We start from the raw sequence: 11801 nt of genomic DNA on the forward strand, positions 1-11801 counted from the left end.
GTTTCTTTTCAAGTTTCAACCAAATACCCAAAAATATGATTATTTTATTGAAAAATGACTTTTTGGAAAAATATTTTATAGAAACGACAAATTTTTCGTAAAATGAACGGAATCTTAATAAAGGTTTTTTGACCAAAAAAACAAAGATTAAAATGAAGGTACAAAATTTTGAAGTACCGATTGTTCAATGTACAAGCACAAAGCATTGAAAATCAATGGTCATGTTTTCATCGCTTCCGGTTGGTTCAGCAACTTAATATGTAGGGATAGATATTACTCTTAATCATTATTCTTAGGTCGATTGTTGGATTATTTGGCCAATACGAAGATCTTTGATTAAATTAATTAACATATTTTTTTAATTGACTTCTCCAAACAAAAATGTTCCTTGATCACAGAAGTTACATTTGATTACTTGGTTGTTTTTAGGCACAATTATTCATTCAATGGAAGCTATTGCCGAAGAAAGCTTCTCCAAACAAAAGTTCATTTATCATTTTTTACTTAAGCTTTAATAGCTCATAAATAGGTAAAGACTCACTTGTACTTTTAGAACCTGATTAGTTTTGGATCTGACAGTTTTCATGATTGAACTACCCAACACATGGTTTAGACAATTCTCCGGACATCCGAGCATTAACTTTTTTTCGTGATTATTGATGATACACGTAGAGATTTACACGATACTTGTGCTAAACATTGTAAAATTGATTATGCATCCAGACACTTCCGTCGATCCGTAGATTATTTCCCATCTTCTTTTCTGGGTTTAAATAAATACACGATCTCGCATGTTGTCGGATTTTCGAAGTCGCGATACGAGAGTAGTAATAAAGCTAATGTCAGCGCTCGGATTATGCTTTAACCGGAGGCGCGTGAGGGACACGGCGGAGGGGGAGCGCGTGGGGGAAGGGGGGAATGGTGGGGGCCAAGGAAGAGATGCTTCTGTCACGCACGCGCGAGGCACTTCACGTCTGTAGCCCTGGTGGGGCCCCCGCCACAGGGGAATGCTTTTCCCGCACCCATCTTGCCTCCCAGAACATGTGAAAACGACGTCACTTCCTCGGCTGGGCCTGCAGTTAATTAATTAATTAACCCATTTAATTATGCGATTATCGTTAATTTAATCGGCGGATGAGATGGAAAGAATGAGAGATATCCGACTGCAAAAAGCACGCCCGGCTCATTTCGAGGGATTTTTTTTTAAATAATTTTTTTAATCCTCCCATTTTTTATTTTTTATTTTTTTTTCCGGGTGGGGCCCGTTGAAAACGACGACTCCCCGTAACGAATGCCTGCTCCGAAGCACGGCAGGGCCCCACGCGGTCCAACGTTGGGGTACCACCCCCTGCCCCTCTTCGAGTTATTCTAAAATCTGGGGGGAATTGACAGAACACTACCTTCATATTTTATTTGACGATCAGGTGCCGTTTCACTGGAAAAAAAAAAAAAGCAAAAAATATCATTCCCAAATAAACATTCATTAGATCAAACCCGTGGAAAGGTCTCGTGAGGATCTTTCGTTGATCTCGGACAAGAAATTAAATGATGGGAAATTATCACGTGAAAAAGTTAAATTTATTAAAAATTAAAAAAAGAACATTGAATTACATGATTAATCGGACGAATTGGTGTGGATAATATGATCAATTCACTATTGACTTCTAAGTTAGGAGCTATTATTGATTTTGAACTTGCCTATAACTTCCTAATCCTATACCTACATGAATCACGTGAAATGAACACAATCCCTTATTTTTTTAATAATAAATAGAGAAGTCTTTTTTTGGTTGGATATCTACCGGAGGTTTTAAAAGGGTGTTCCGGTTCGGTTTTTGAGGGTGTCTTTAGATAAAAGTGAAGGGTTTAGATTAAAGGGGTTTTCATAAATTGCGTATAATGTTTGGGTAAATTTCTGACCCAAAAAAAAAAAAAGGTTTGGATAAACACTATTTTCCCACAAACTTGTAAAGAACTTTCGCTTTTTAAAGAAAAAAAAAGAAAAAGGAAAGTGGAAGCATAGATGGAAGAGAAGACATCAACTACAATGAAGCTCGAGCAAACCAGGAAGAGAGGTGTTAGCCTGTCAACGAGATCCTATGACTCAAGGCAAGGGTTGTTAGAGTTGTGTGACAGTAAATAATGGACCGTCAAAGTTGCGTAATTTCTGGGTGACCCAAATTTAGCCGTTCGATAGTTGCTATCGTGGATGCACAACACCAAGGATGTGTGATCTTGTCGACTGCCTTTGAAGGTTTAGATTTGGGTCTCTTGACCCTTGACCTTGACCCACAACAATCGTCGACTTTAGCCTGACCTTGCAATCCTCAACCTCAACCTTAGCCACGTGAACAAGAAGCAAGCAGAAAGAGCGTACATGAGGAAGGAGACAAACGGTGTTTTAGAGGACAAGAGTGAAATGCCTCATTATCAAAGAGGGTGAGATTGAAAGAAGAAAAGTAATCAAATTCTTCAATAGCATTTCAAAATTGCTATAAGCTTGAGACATATCCTCGTCCAATGTCGATTATTTTGTGGTAAGAAGAATTACCAAACACTCTAATTTTTTTTCTAAGGGACTTTGGACCTCTAGAGTCTATTGGAAAAACTGACCTAAACACACTTTAAGAATATTAGGTTAACCAACCCATGATTATATGCTCATGTCAATCCACCACCGTCGATATGCGCTACTCATTAATTTCACTGTTCAACACTTAGCCCAAATTTAGGATAGGTCGCCGTCTATCAACTTCTCTTAAGTCCAACGATGAAGGCTTTGTCTGTAGCTCACATGGTGTAGTCAATTTTCTTTATTGTTGACAAGCTCATCTTGTTGACTGACGGCTTCCGTTCTCACCAAATTTCATTCCTGTCAATGGAGCTTGTAGCTCGTCGATTTTAAGTTGGTCATTTTTTTTTGTGTCAATACTAACATTTTTTTTTTCAAAATATTTTGCCCTAGTTTTATCTTAGACATCACTTTGCAAATTCTCGTCAATTAACCTCGATGAGTTCAGCAGGAAACCTCGGTGGGCCTCAGGTAAATGCAAATCCAGGTTGAAAGGGAGGGAGAGAAAAAGCCAAAAGTACTTCACAGAATTCAAAACCCAGAACCTAGATATTAACAACAGGAATTGTTCTTGATCATTCTTGACTGATGGAAATGACAAGCTCGGTAAGAATCACTAGATTTTGGGGATTTGCAATGTCCACCCTCAATAATTTAGTACATGACATTGATCACATTAGCATTATCATCAGCCACACTTGGATGAAATCTTGTCTATTGAACTTTCTGTTTTTCTGAATTTTGGGGGGTCCTCAACAAAGCTGTCATTGGATTATTATAAGGGAGGAAGGGATGGCGCCACCATGGGCTGTGGATCCATGTCTCGTCCTACCAGCCAGCTATAGAGAAAGAGCTGGGGCTAGAAGGAATAGTTTAGGCAAAAAAAAATGATCAAATTTAAGGAAATGGAAAGTTGAGGAAAAAAATAAAAAGAAAAGAAAAGAAAAAGAGAGGGAGGGAGATGAGAGGAGGGACTTTTATGATGAGGACTATGGCCCATGTGTTTAACTCTTTTTTGACTACTTGCGCTACTTTTTTTCTCTGTTCATTCTTAACAAATTGCTCAGTGAAACCTTCACTTTTGGGGCAAATCTAAAGGAAAAGCATCATTCAATCAAAGAGCCTGCCCAATTTTTCCACCATGATTTGGCAAAGTGATTGAACTTCCTTTAGGACCTGCTCTGCTGCAGCCTAGGTGAGCCTAAATTCCACTACAATACCAACTTTTCTTTCTTGATAAGTGAGAAGGGCGAGCAAGTGGCATCCACCATTAATGACTTTTGCTGGGTGTTATTCGAATCTCGCACCTATTACAAAACGTTCGTTTTGGACTATAATTACTATCTTATAGTATTGATTGATAAAAGAAAAAAAAAAGGTTCTTAAGGCTACATGCTCTATTCATATACGTTACCCAATTTACCATATCGACTATTCAAACTGAGTAATTCACACGAACTCAAGGTAGTTGCGATTCTTCAAACCAAACCAAACGTACTGATGTTTGAGATCTATTGAGACATCAACAGGAAGACAGTACAGGAAACCTGCCGGCAATAGTTGCGCTCTCCTCGAGCCTTCATGACCCTATCGGTCTCGGCTTCTCTTTTACATGAGCCTATATGGGAAGAGCCTATCGTCATGGTCACCCGCAATCATTTGAAACACGACCGGTGTGAATGACCCAACCGGCAAAACTGACCAAACAGCGAAAGAGAATCAAAATGGCACAAGAGAGAGAATGGAAATAAAAGGGGGAGGGGGAAAAAGTGACGGGGAACCAAAGGATCCGACAAGACAAGGACGCCTCTTAGGTGGGATGAAACTAAAGTAGAACAATCTCTCGTGCTTTTTCTCTCCTTAGCTTTTTCGCCTGTCCCTTCCCCCCCACCAAAGCTAAACTGTCCCGCTTAATCAGCCAAACCTGGACTCCATTCATAATCCCACCATGGCAATATCTCTCACTTTAGTGGAGTGGCTCCATCACATCTCCCGTCAGTCGGTCAGTCAGGCAAAATCCTTCACCTTCCCGCCGCTTTAGTTACCATTATTAGATCGATTTTCGCGGGTCGGATTGAATCCAGCATGGATAAATAAGTTGCACGTACGTTGACATCGAGGAGGATCTTCCGTCCGTGTCTCCTAGCATCTCCAGATGGCTTCCCGCCCGATTTTTGCTGCCGACAAATTCTTGGAGGGCCATATGCTCTCATGTCGAAGGTCTCAACAGAGAAATTCGACGGTTAAACTATAATTCAAGATGAGTGAACTACCCAACTTCAGCAGCAGTTGCAAACGTATACCTTATCCCCCTTTGACTAATCTACGCTCTTGTTGGAGATTTTAGTACTGGTTAGTGGAGGCCAGCAATAGAAGCACGCACAGAAATGTCACCCAGCTCTAAGTGTACAATTAATAAATTCAAGGATCCTTGAGAATCATATTCTCAACTCCTTGATGACCAGGTTGCCCAATAAGAATAAATACATCCCTCCGTCCGATCGCAAAACTTTTAAATTTTTGGGCGTTATCGCGTTTTACATAGAAATTATAAAAATATAAATAAACAAAAAGTATTACGACTTATATTTAGGATACATCCCTCGAGCGATCATAAAACTGCTCCCATACCAATATCCATATATTGTAATTTGCAAACCACACAAGGTATGTGATTCCCATTGCTCAGATTCGGTTTTTCACGACTTGGTTATCGGAATCCTTGACTATTCAAGATTTAAAGTGAAAAAGTGTGGGACAATTTGGAATGTTAGTCCGAGTGTTGACATGTGATACATCTCGCCTATTCGAGCTCAGACTGAAGCAGTGGCCATGGTCGAAACCCTAAAATTTCTGGCCACGCGAACCGAAGGAAGTCTTCTAGTTGAGTCGGATCATTCGATCATTGATTATGGGCCTTGAAACCCTCTGGGCCTTGCTATGTTTCGAATCTTGTTCTGTGTTTTTCGGACTCTTTGAGATAATTGGGAAAGCATCGGCATAAACTTTACAACGATGGAGAATTCTTCAACTACTTGATAACGTACCGACCAAAAAAAAAACTACTTGATAACGTCGGTGCTTCATTATCGAATTCTGCCGCCGTAGGGTGCTATTAAGATTCTGATAATGCTACAGATAGGGTGGACTATCGGGTCTAAAAAATATCGCATGCCCATTGCGGAGTTCGAAGAGATTATGTCGGACTTATAAAGACGTGAGTACATATAAGTAGTACTTAAATTTGATTGGAAGACTCGTAAAAAACAAATGACAAAGAGAAATATAAGTTGAAAATGTTAAAACTACTTCATCATCGTTATTGTAACGTGATCTACATTTATACTAACTTGTTGATTTGATTGTAAAAAAAAATAAAAAATTGAATACTTTCCATCGATTGGTGCATCTTAAGCTCCAAAGAAGGTGGCGGTGGCATTTTGGTAACCTAAAACAAAGAGATGGGGATCTGCCAAAGGGTATTTCTCGGATTGGATTGAACATTTATCAAAATACGTGTCGTAGTTTTGGCCGGGTTCTCGGAAGGGCTTTTCTCGGAATGGACCCAACATTTTACAAAACACACGTGTCATAATCCAGCGACGGGGCCATCGACGGAGCCGGCAGACCCTCATTTTTTCATGGAAACGATAGACGCCCACCTTCATTATTTTGTTATCCTAATTCCGGTCGGATCCCGAGTTCGTTCAGCATGGCAATATATTTTTTTCATTGGCCCTTTTCATCAGGCCCAGTTAAGCCCATTCCAAGGTTACTGGCCCATTAGGGCCTAGCTAATCCAGTGGTTTGGTATGATAACACGGGCCATATGTTGAAAGCACATGGGATGGTTTCAATTTTTTTTTACTAGTGTCCCCAATCGAAACTTTTCCAAAAAGAAAAATGGGCTTCCAAATGCTATAACATTTTTGAAGCCACCTCCTTTTTCTCAGGATCCATATCATTAAAAAGCCCAAATCGATACCCCAGTGACACATAGACCTCAAATTAATTTTCATCTCGCAAAAAAGACCAAATTGATATGGTGCGATACATTTTCCCAAAATATCATGTTAAAATGCATACTTGTCAACACGTGTAATAGATGACTATAAGACATAAGAGTAATCAATTCTCAGTCCAGTCCAACAGTCGTGGGACAAGAGGAAAAGATCAAAAGAGGAGAGGAAGCGTGCATGTGACATTTAACAAATAAAAATAAATAAATAATTGATCTAGTGTAGTTTGATTTCCCCTTGAAATCGAGAATGGAATCGTCCGGACACCAATTCTACTTTTACGAACTAGGAACCAAACCGAACCGGTAGAGTCCATTCTAGGAGGTTCCCAATTCAATCGATTTATTTTACTCACCCCTAGTAAGACAAATTTTACATGGAGAATAATAGGTCTATGTATGTCATAGGATAGATTTGAATCAAGGATACTGATTTGAGGTTTTTCATAAGACGAAGTTCAGTTTGAGGTGAATATGTGGTGAGGATATTAACTTAAGGTTTTTTTGCGAGAAGTAAATTAGTTCATAATAAATATATCGTGAATAAACCAATTTGATATTTTTAATGGTATCAACCTTTTGGTCCCCTTCATTTTGTTTATGTGGTTGTTGTGAAATTCGAAGTATGCGAAGCCACATCTCGCGTCGTGTCGCCATCGAGGGGCATGGCAGTAGGAAGAATCGGGGGGGATGGGCTCAGCATCAAAGCTGGGCATCCCACGGGGATATTCGCATTCGACCAGACGAGTGATTCCGTGAGAACACGGAAAAAATCTTAAAATGGGACAGGAGGAAGCAAATGGAAACGTTTCTGTCTTTACACGGCTGCGAAGTCGATTGGATGAAGTTTGGATTAGCGTTTGCTTGGTTAAGAACGGGTCATGTCGCTGCTTAGTCAAAAAGGGGGAATAAAAAAGTGAAATCAGGACTTCATTTCGTGTCACATTTTGAAAGGGAAAGCAGCAATAGATAATAAATGATTGTGGAAAATTTTGTATTTTGTATTTTCCCGACGTGGCTACTGCACAAAATGATGAGAAAATTAAGTAGCAGAATACCAAATTAGTTTAGATATATTTTTCACATCCATGATTTGGTTTTACCAATATCATTGCTTTGTATTGAATATTAAGAGTAAGCTGTTACCGATTCCACTTTGAATCTATTTGTTGGAACATATTATTTATTTATTGGAACTTAGTACTATCTTTTTTTTTTTGTCAGTTCTACTCTATTTCTACTCTATACTCACTCTCAGACTTTTGCCCTGCCTCTTGCAGGGCGTAGGAGTCAAAACCACTCCTGAAACTTGGAACCTATTTTATCACAAGTTTCACGTTTGTTATTAAATAATTGACTATACTGAATTACGACATTAATGACCACCACTTATTGTTATAATTCACTGATCATGACTTATATTTAAATACATAAAAAATATGAAATATTAATAAAGTAAAAATCACAATTATAAAATAAGAGCTCAAATTAGTGAATCTATATTATATGCTATGGAATATCACAAGAGCGCATGAAGACATGGATCACGAAAAATACAAATACTCATTCCAAGTTATAGATTACAAGTTTCAAGTTCCACTAACCTAAAGTCACTTGAAACCTACCTAGCAAAATAGGTTCCCCAATTTTTTGAACCCAAACCTATCTTCCATATCTTGAAACATAGAATCAAACAGGTTGACAGTAGCTCGGTTCTCGGGTTATAGGTTCTACTCTGGAACCATATTCCTATTGAACAGGAGGAGTGGCTTGCAGCATGTGATGATTACTTTTAGTATACGACATAAGATACTTTCGAATATAATGATGGGTATTTCTAGTATCTTTTGCCGTACCTTTATCATTATCTTAGACATCATCATGCTTTGAGTGACCAAGTGCACACCCGCCCAATTTCAATCACAGAAAGATCATAGAGCATGATTTAGCACCCATGTTGTTGCCCTTAACGTTGCATTCTTCTTTTGGGTGTTGGGGTCAGGTAATTGAGTTTGGTTTACCAAACATGTCCTCCTTCCTGATTTGGGCAAAGCATCCACGTTAGGTAATACTTCCTTTTTTTCTATTTGAGTCGATCGAAATTTCATCACAAAAGAGGGTGCCTTCGGATGTCAACTGCGCGACCTCACGTTTCTCCGAACATAAACTCAAGTCTTGTCGACACTGGAAAATTGCCAATTCCTGAAATCAATGAGTAGCGGACTTGGTTGATGAGAATGAAGTTTGGTGAATTCATAAGTCAATAGCACGAGCTTGTCAACAGTGAAGAGAGTCGACGATGGTGCGAGTCTTCAAAAGGCGTTGTCGCTAGCACATGGGAGAAGTTGATCTATGAAGTCATTAACGTCAAGCTACCTTAAATTGTGACTTATTGTTGGAACGATGCAATTAATGAGCAACAGCCTGCCATTGCATCATGGACAGTGGATTGATGCGAGGACATATCTACTAGTTTGTCATGCTAACATTTTTCAGCATTGATGACTTTTGTAAATAATCATAACTAAATAATAGAAGTTCGTGGTTATTGCTAATGATTTATTATAACCATAGATATGATTAGGAAATTATTGGTGGATTTAAAATCAATGTATGTACGAACTGTGGATAGTGGGCTACATTACATTGTATTTCGTATAAAGATTTTTCCAATCAATTACGGAACCAAACGTACTTTGCAAATTTCTCTTTACCTTTAAATTCCAGTTAATTTATCTTTTCAGCTATTTTAATTTTCTGTCCAAGATCGACAAAGGCTTTTCACATCCTTTGTCGATTCAATTTGATTTACATTTAGAAGATATTTTGATTTTCCAATGAAACAAATTTACAAAAACTTTCTCGCTTAGCTTAAATGAGCTAGTAACTAAAGCAGTCCCTAGTTTATCCGCCGTCACTATTGCCTTGAGAGCGCTTCGACTTGACATGTACCTAACTTTAGATAACCCAAAATGCAAACAAATTACAAAAATCGAAGTCCAAAATCCATATCAACTACTTTTTCCGAAGTGAAATTCCACGGCCAAAAAAGAAGTGCAAGCCTAAATTTGACTTTAAGCCATCAATCCGTGTCACTTTTAATATACATGATTCACTATCATTTTACAATTCAATTAGTGAAAATGGTCAATTTTGGTAACGGTGACGTGATTGAGAACCCCCTTCATGCATCAGGCATGTCCACCTTCCTGATTTGGGCAAAGCATCCGTGATAGGTAGTATTTCCCTTTTTTTTTTTTTTTTTTTGCTATGAGTCGATTGAGATTTCATCACAAGAGATGGGTGTCTGCAGAGACGTTGATCGCTCAGCCTCATGTTCCTCCGAACATAAACTCAAGTCTTATTGGCACCGAAAAATGAATGACATGAAATCAACAAAGAGCGAATTTGGTCATTAGAATAAAGTTTGGTAAATTCCTAAGTCAACAACAAGAGCTTGTTGAAAATGAAGAGAGTTGGCAATATGGTGCGAGTCATCGAAAGGCGTCATCGCTAGCACTTGAGAAAAGTTGATTGATGAAGTCATTGACATCAAATTACGTCAAATTGTGGCTTAAGTGTTGGAATGGTGCAATTACTTAGCAACAACCTGCCAACATATCAAGGATAGTGGATTGATGTGAGGACATAATTGTTGATTAGTTTTGCTAATATTTTCGGAATTGACAACTCTTGTGGATAATCATAACTACATGATAGAAGTTCGTGGCTAGTGCTAATAATTTATTATAACTGTAAATAAGATTAGGAAGTTATTGGTGATTTAAAATCAATATCTACTTCTTCATAAGAATCTCGATAACGGGTTATAAATACATCACATTGTATTCGTTATAAAGATTTGTCCAATCAATCATGGAACTAAATATACTTTGCAAATTTATCTTTACCTTTAAACTTCAGTAAATTTATCTTTTCAGCATCCTACTTTATTTTTTCCAACCCAAGATCAACAAAAGACTTTTTCACATCCTATGTCGATTCAATTTGACTTACATTTAAAAGATATTTTAATTTTCTAGCGAAACAAGTCTCTAGAAACTTTCTCGCTCAACTTAAACAAGCGAGTTATCGTTGCAAACAAATTACTAAAACTGAAGTCCAAAATCCATATCACCTACTTTTCTGAAGTGAAATTCCATGACCAAAAAAGAAGTGTAGGCGTAGGTTTGACTTTGAGACCTCAATCCGCATCATTTTCAATAAATGCGGTCCTCGACCATTTCACAATCCAACTTAGTGAAAATGGTCAATTTTGGTAACAGCGATGCGGTAGTTAGTCCCCTTTTTTCCCAAATAAAGCTCGAATATTTGCTAATCTATATAAACAATAGACGAGCTCTCAAAATTATCAAAATGGCCATGGAAGTGAAATTTTTGGAATAAGGTGCCTAAGACACTAATGGATCAGAACCAATTTTTTTCCCCGTACTTTGTGAAAAAATTAAGAGCAAATCGCCGTCTCTGTGGTTCCCTAATACATAAGATTTACTCAAGCCAGATGTTCATAGAAAATAAAATATTCATTTTTTTGTTTGGCCAGATCGAAGAAAAGAGATTTGACTTACGTAACCTTGACAAGTGACATTGAAGTGCAGTGCACTCGATCGAAATCAACCCATTTCATTTTGGAATCAAATATTTCTTAATTACAATTTCTTTCCCTTTTTTTAATATATTTTTCCTGAGAAAGAGTTGATGAGAGTTAAATATACATAGGGCTATAAATAGAATCTTGTAGGGTGGCTAATGAATTTTAATGCAGGACCCATCGGCGTATGATTACATCCACATGTTTCCTCTCTCCAATCATTCAATCTGCTCTTTGCTTTTTAAATTTTTTAATTCCTTTTTTGGCCTATGGGGTAATTTCTTTTATAATTTATCATTGTTTAATTAGTAACATAATAATTCTCTCGGCTGACATAACTCGATCCTTGTAGCCTGGACAAGTCCCCTATGTTTCCTAACGTACGTCAAGAGCTTCTGCTGTCATCTGTCATTGTCTCCCTAAAATATTAGTGCTGGGGAAAAAAAGAATTAGAAAAAAATCCTCTTGTGTAGATTTTATTAATTAAATAAGAGATTCGAGTGTTCGAATTAGGTGCAAAACATGGCCAACTACCGAATTTCTCGACTCGGATCCATTTTCTTTTTTGTCAAATAATTCCATAAATTCTGTAATTTATC

This window comes from Eucalyptus grandis, chromosome 7, assembly GCF_016545825.1.
Source record: "Eucalyptus grandis isolate ANBG69807.140 chromosome 7, ASM1654582v1, whole genome shotgun sequence".
NCBI classification, from domain to species: Eukaryota; Viridiplantae; Streptophyta; class Magnoliopsida; order Myrtales; family Myrtaceae; genus Eucalyptus; species Eucalyptus grandis.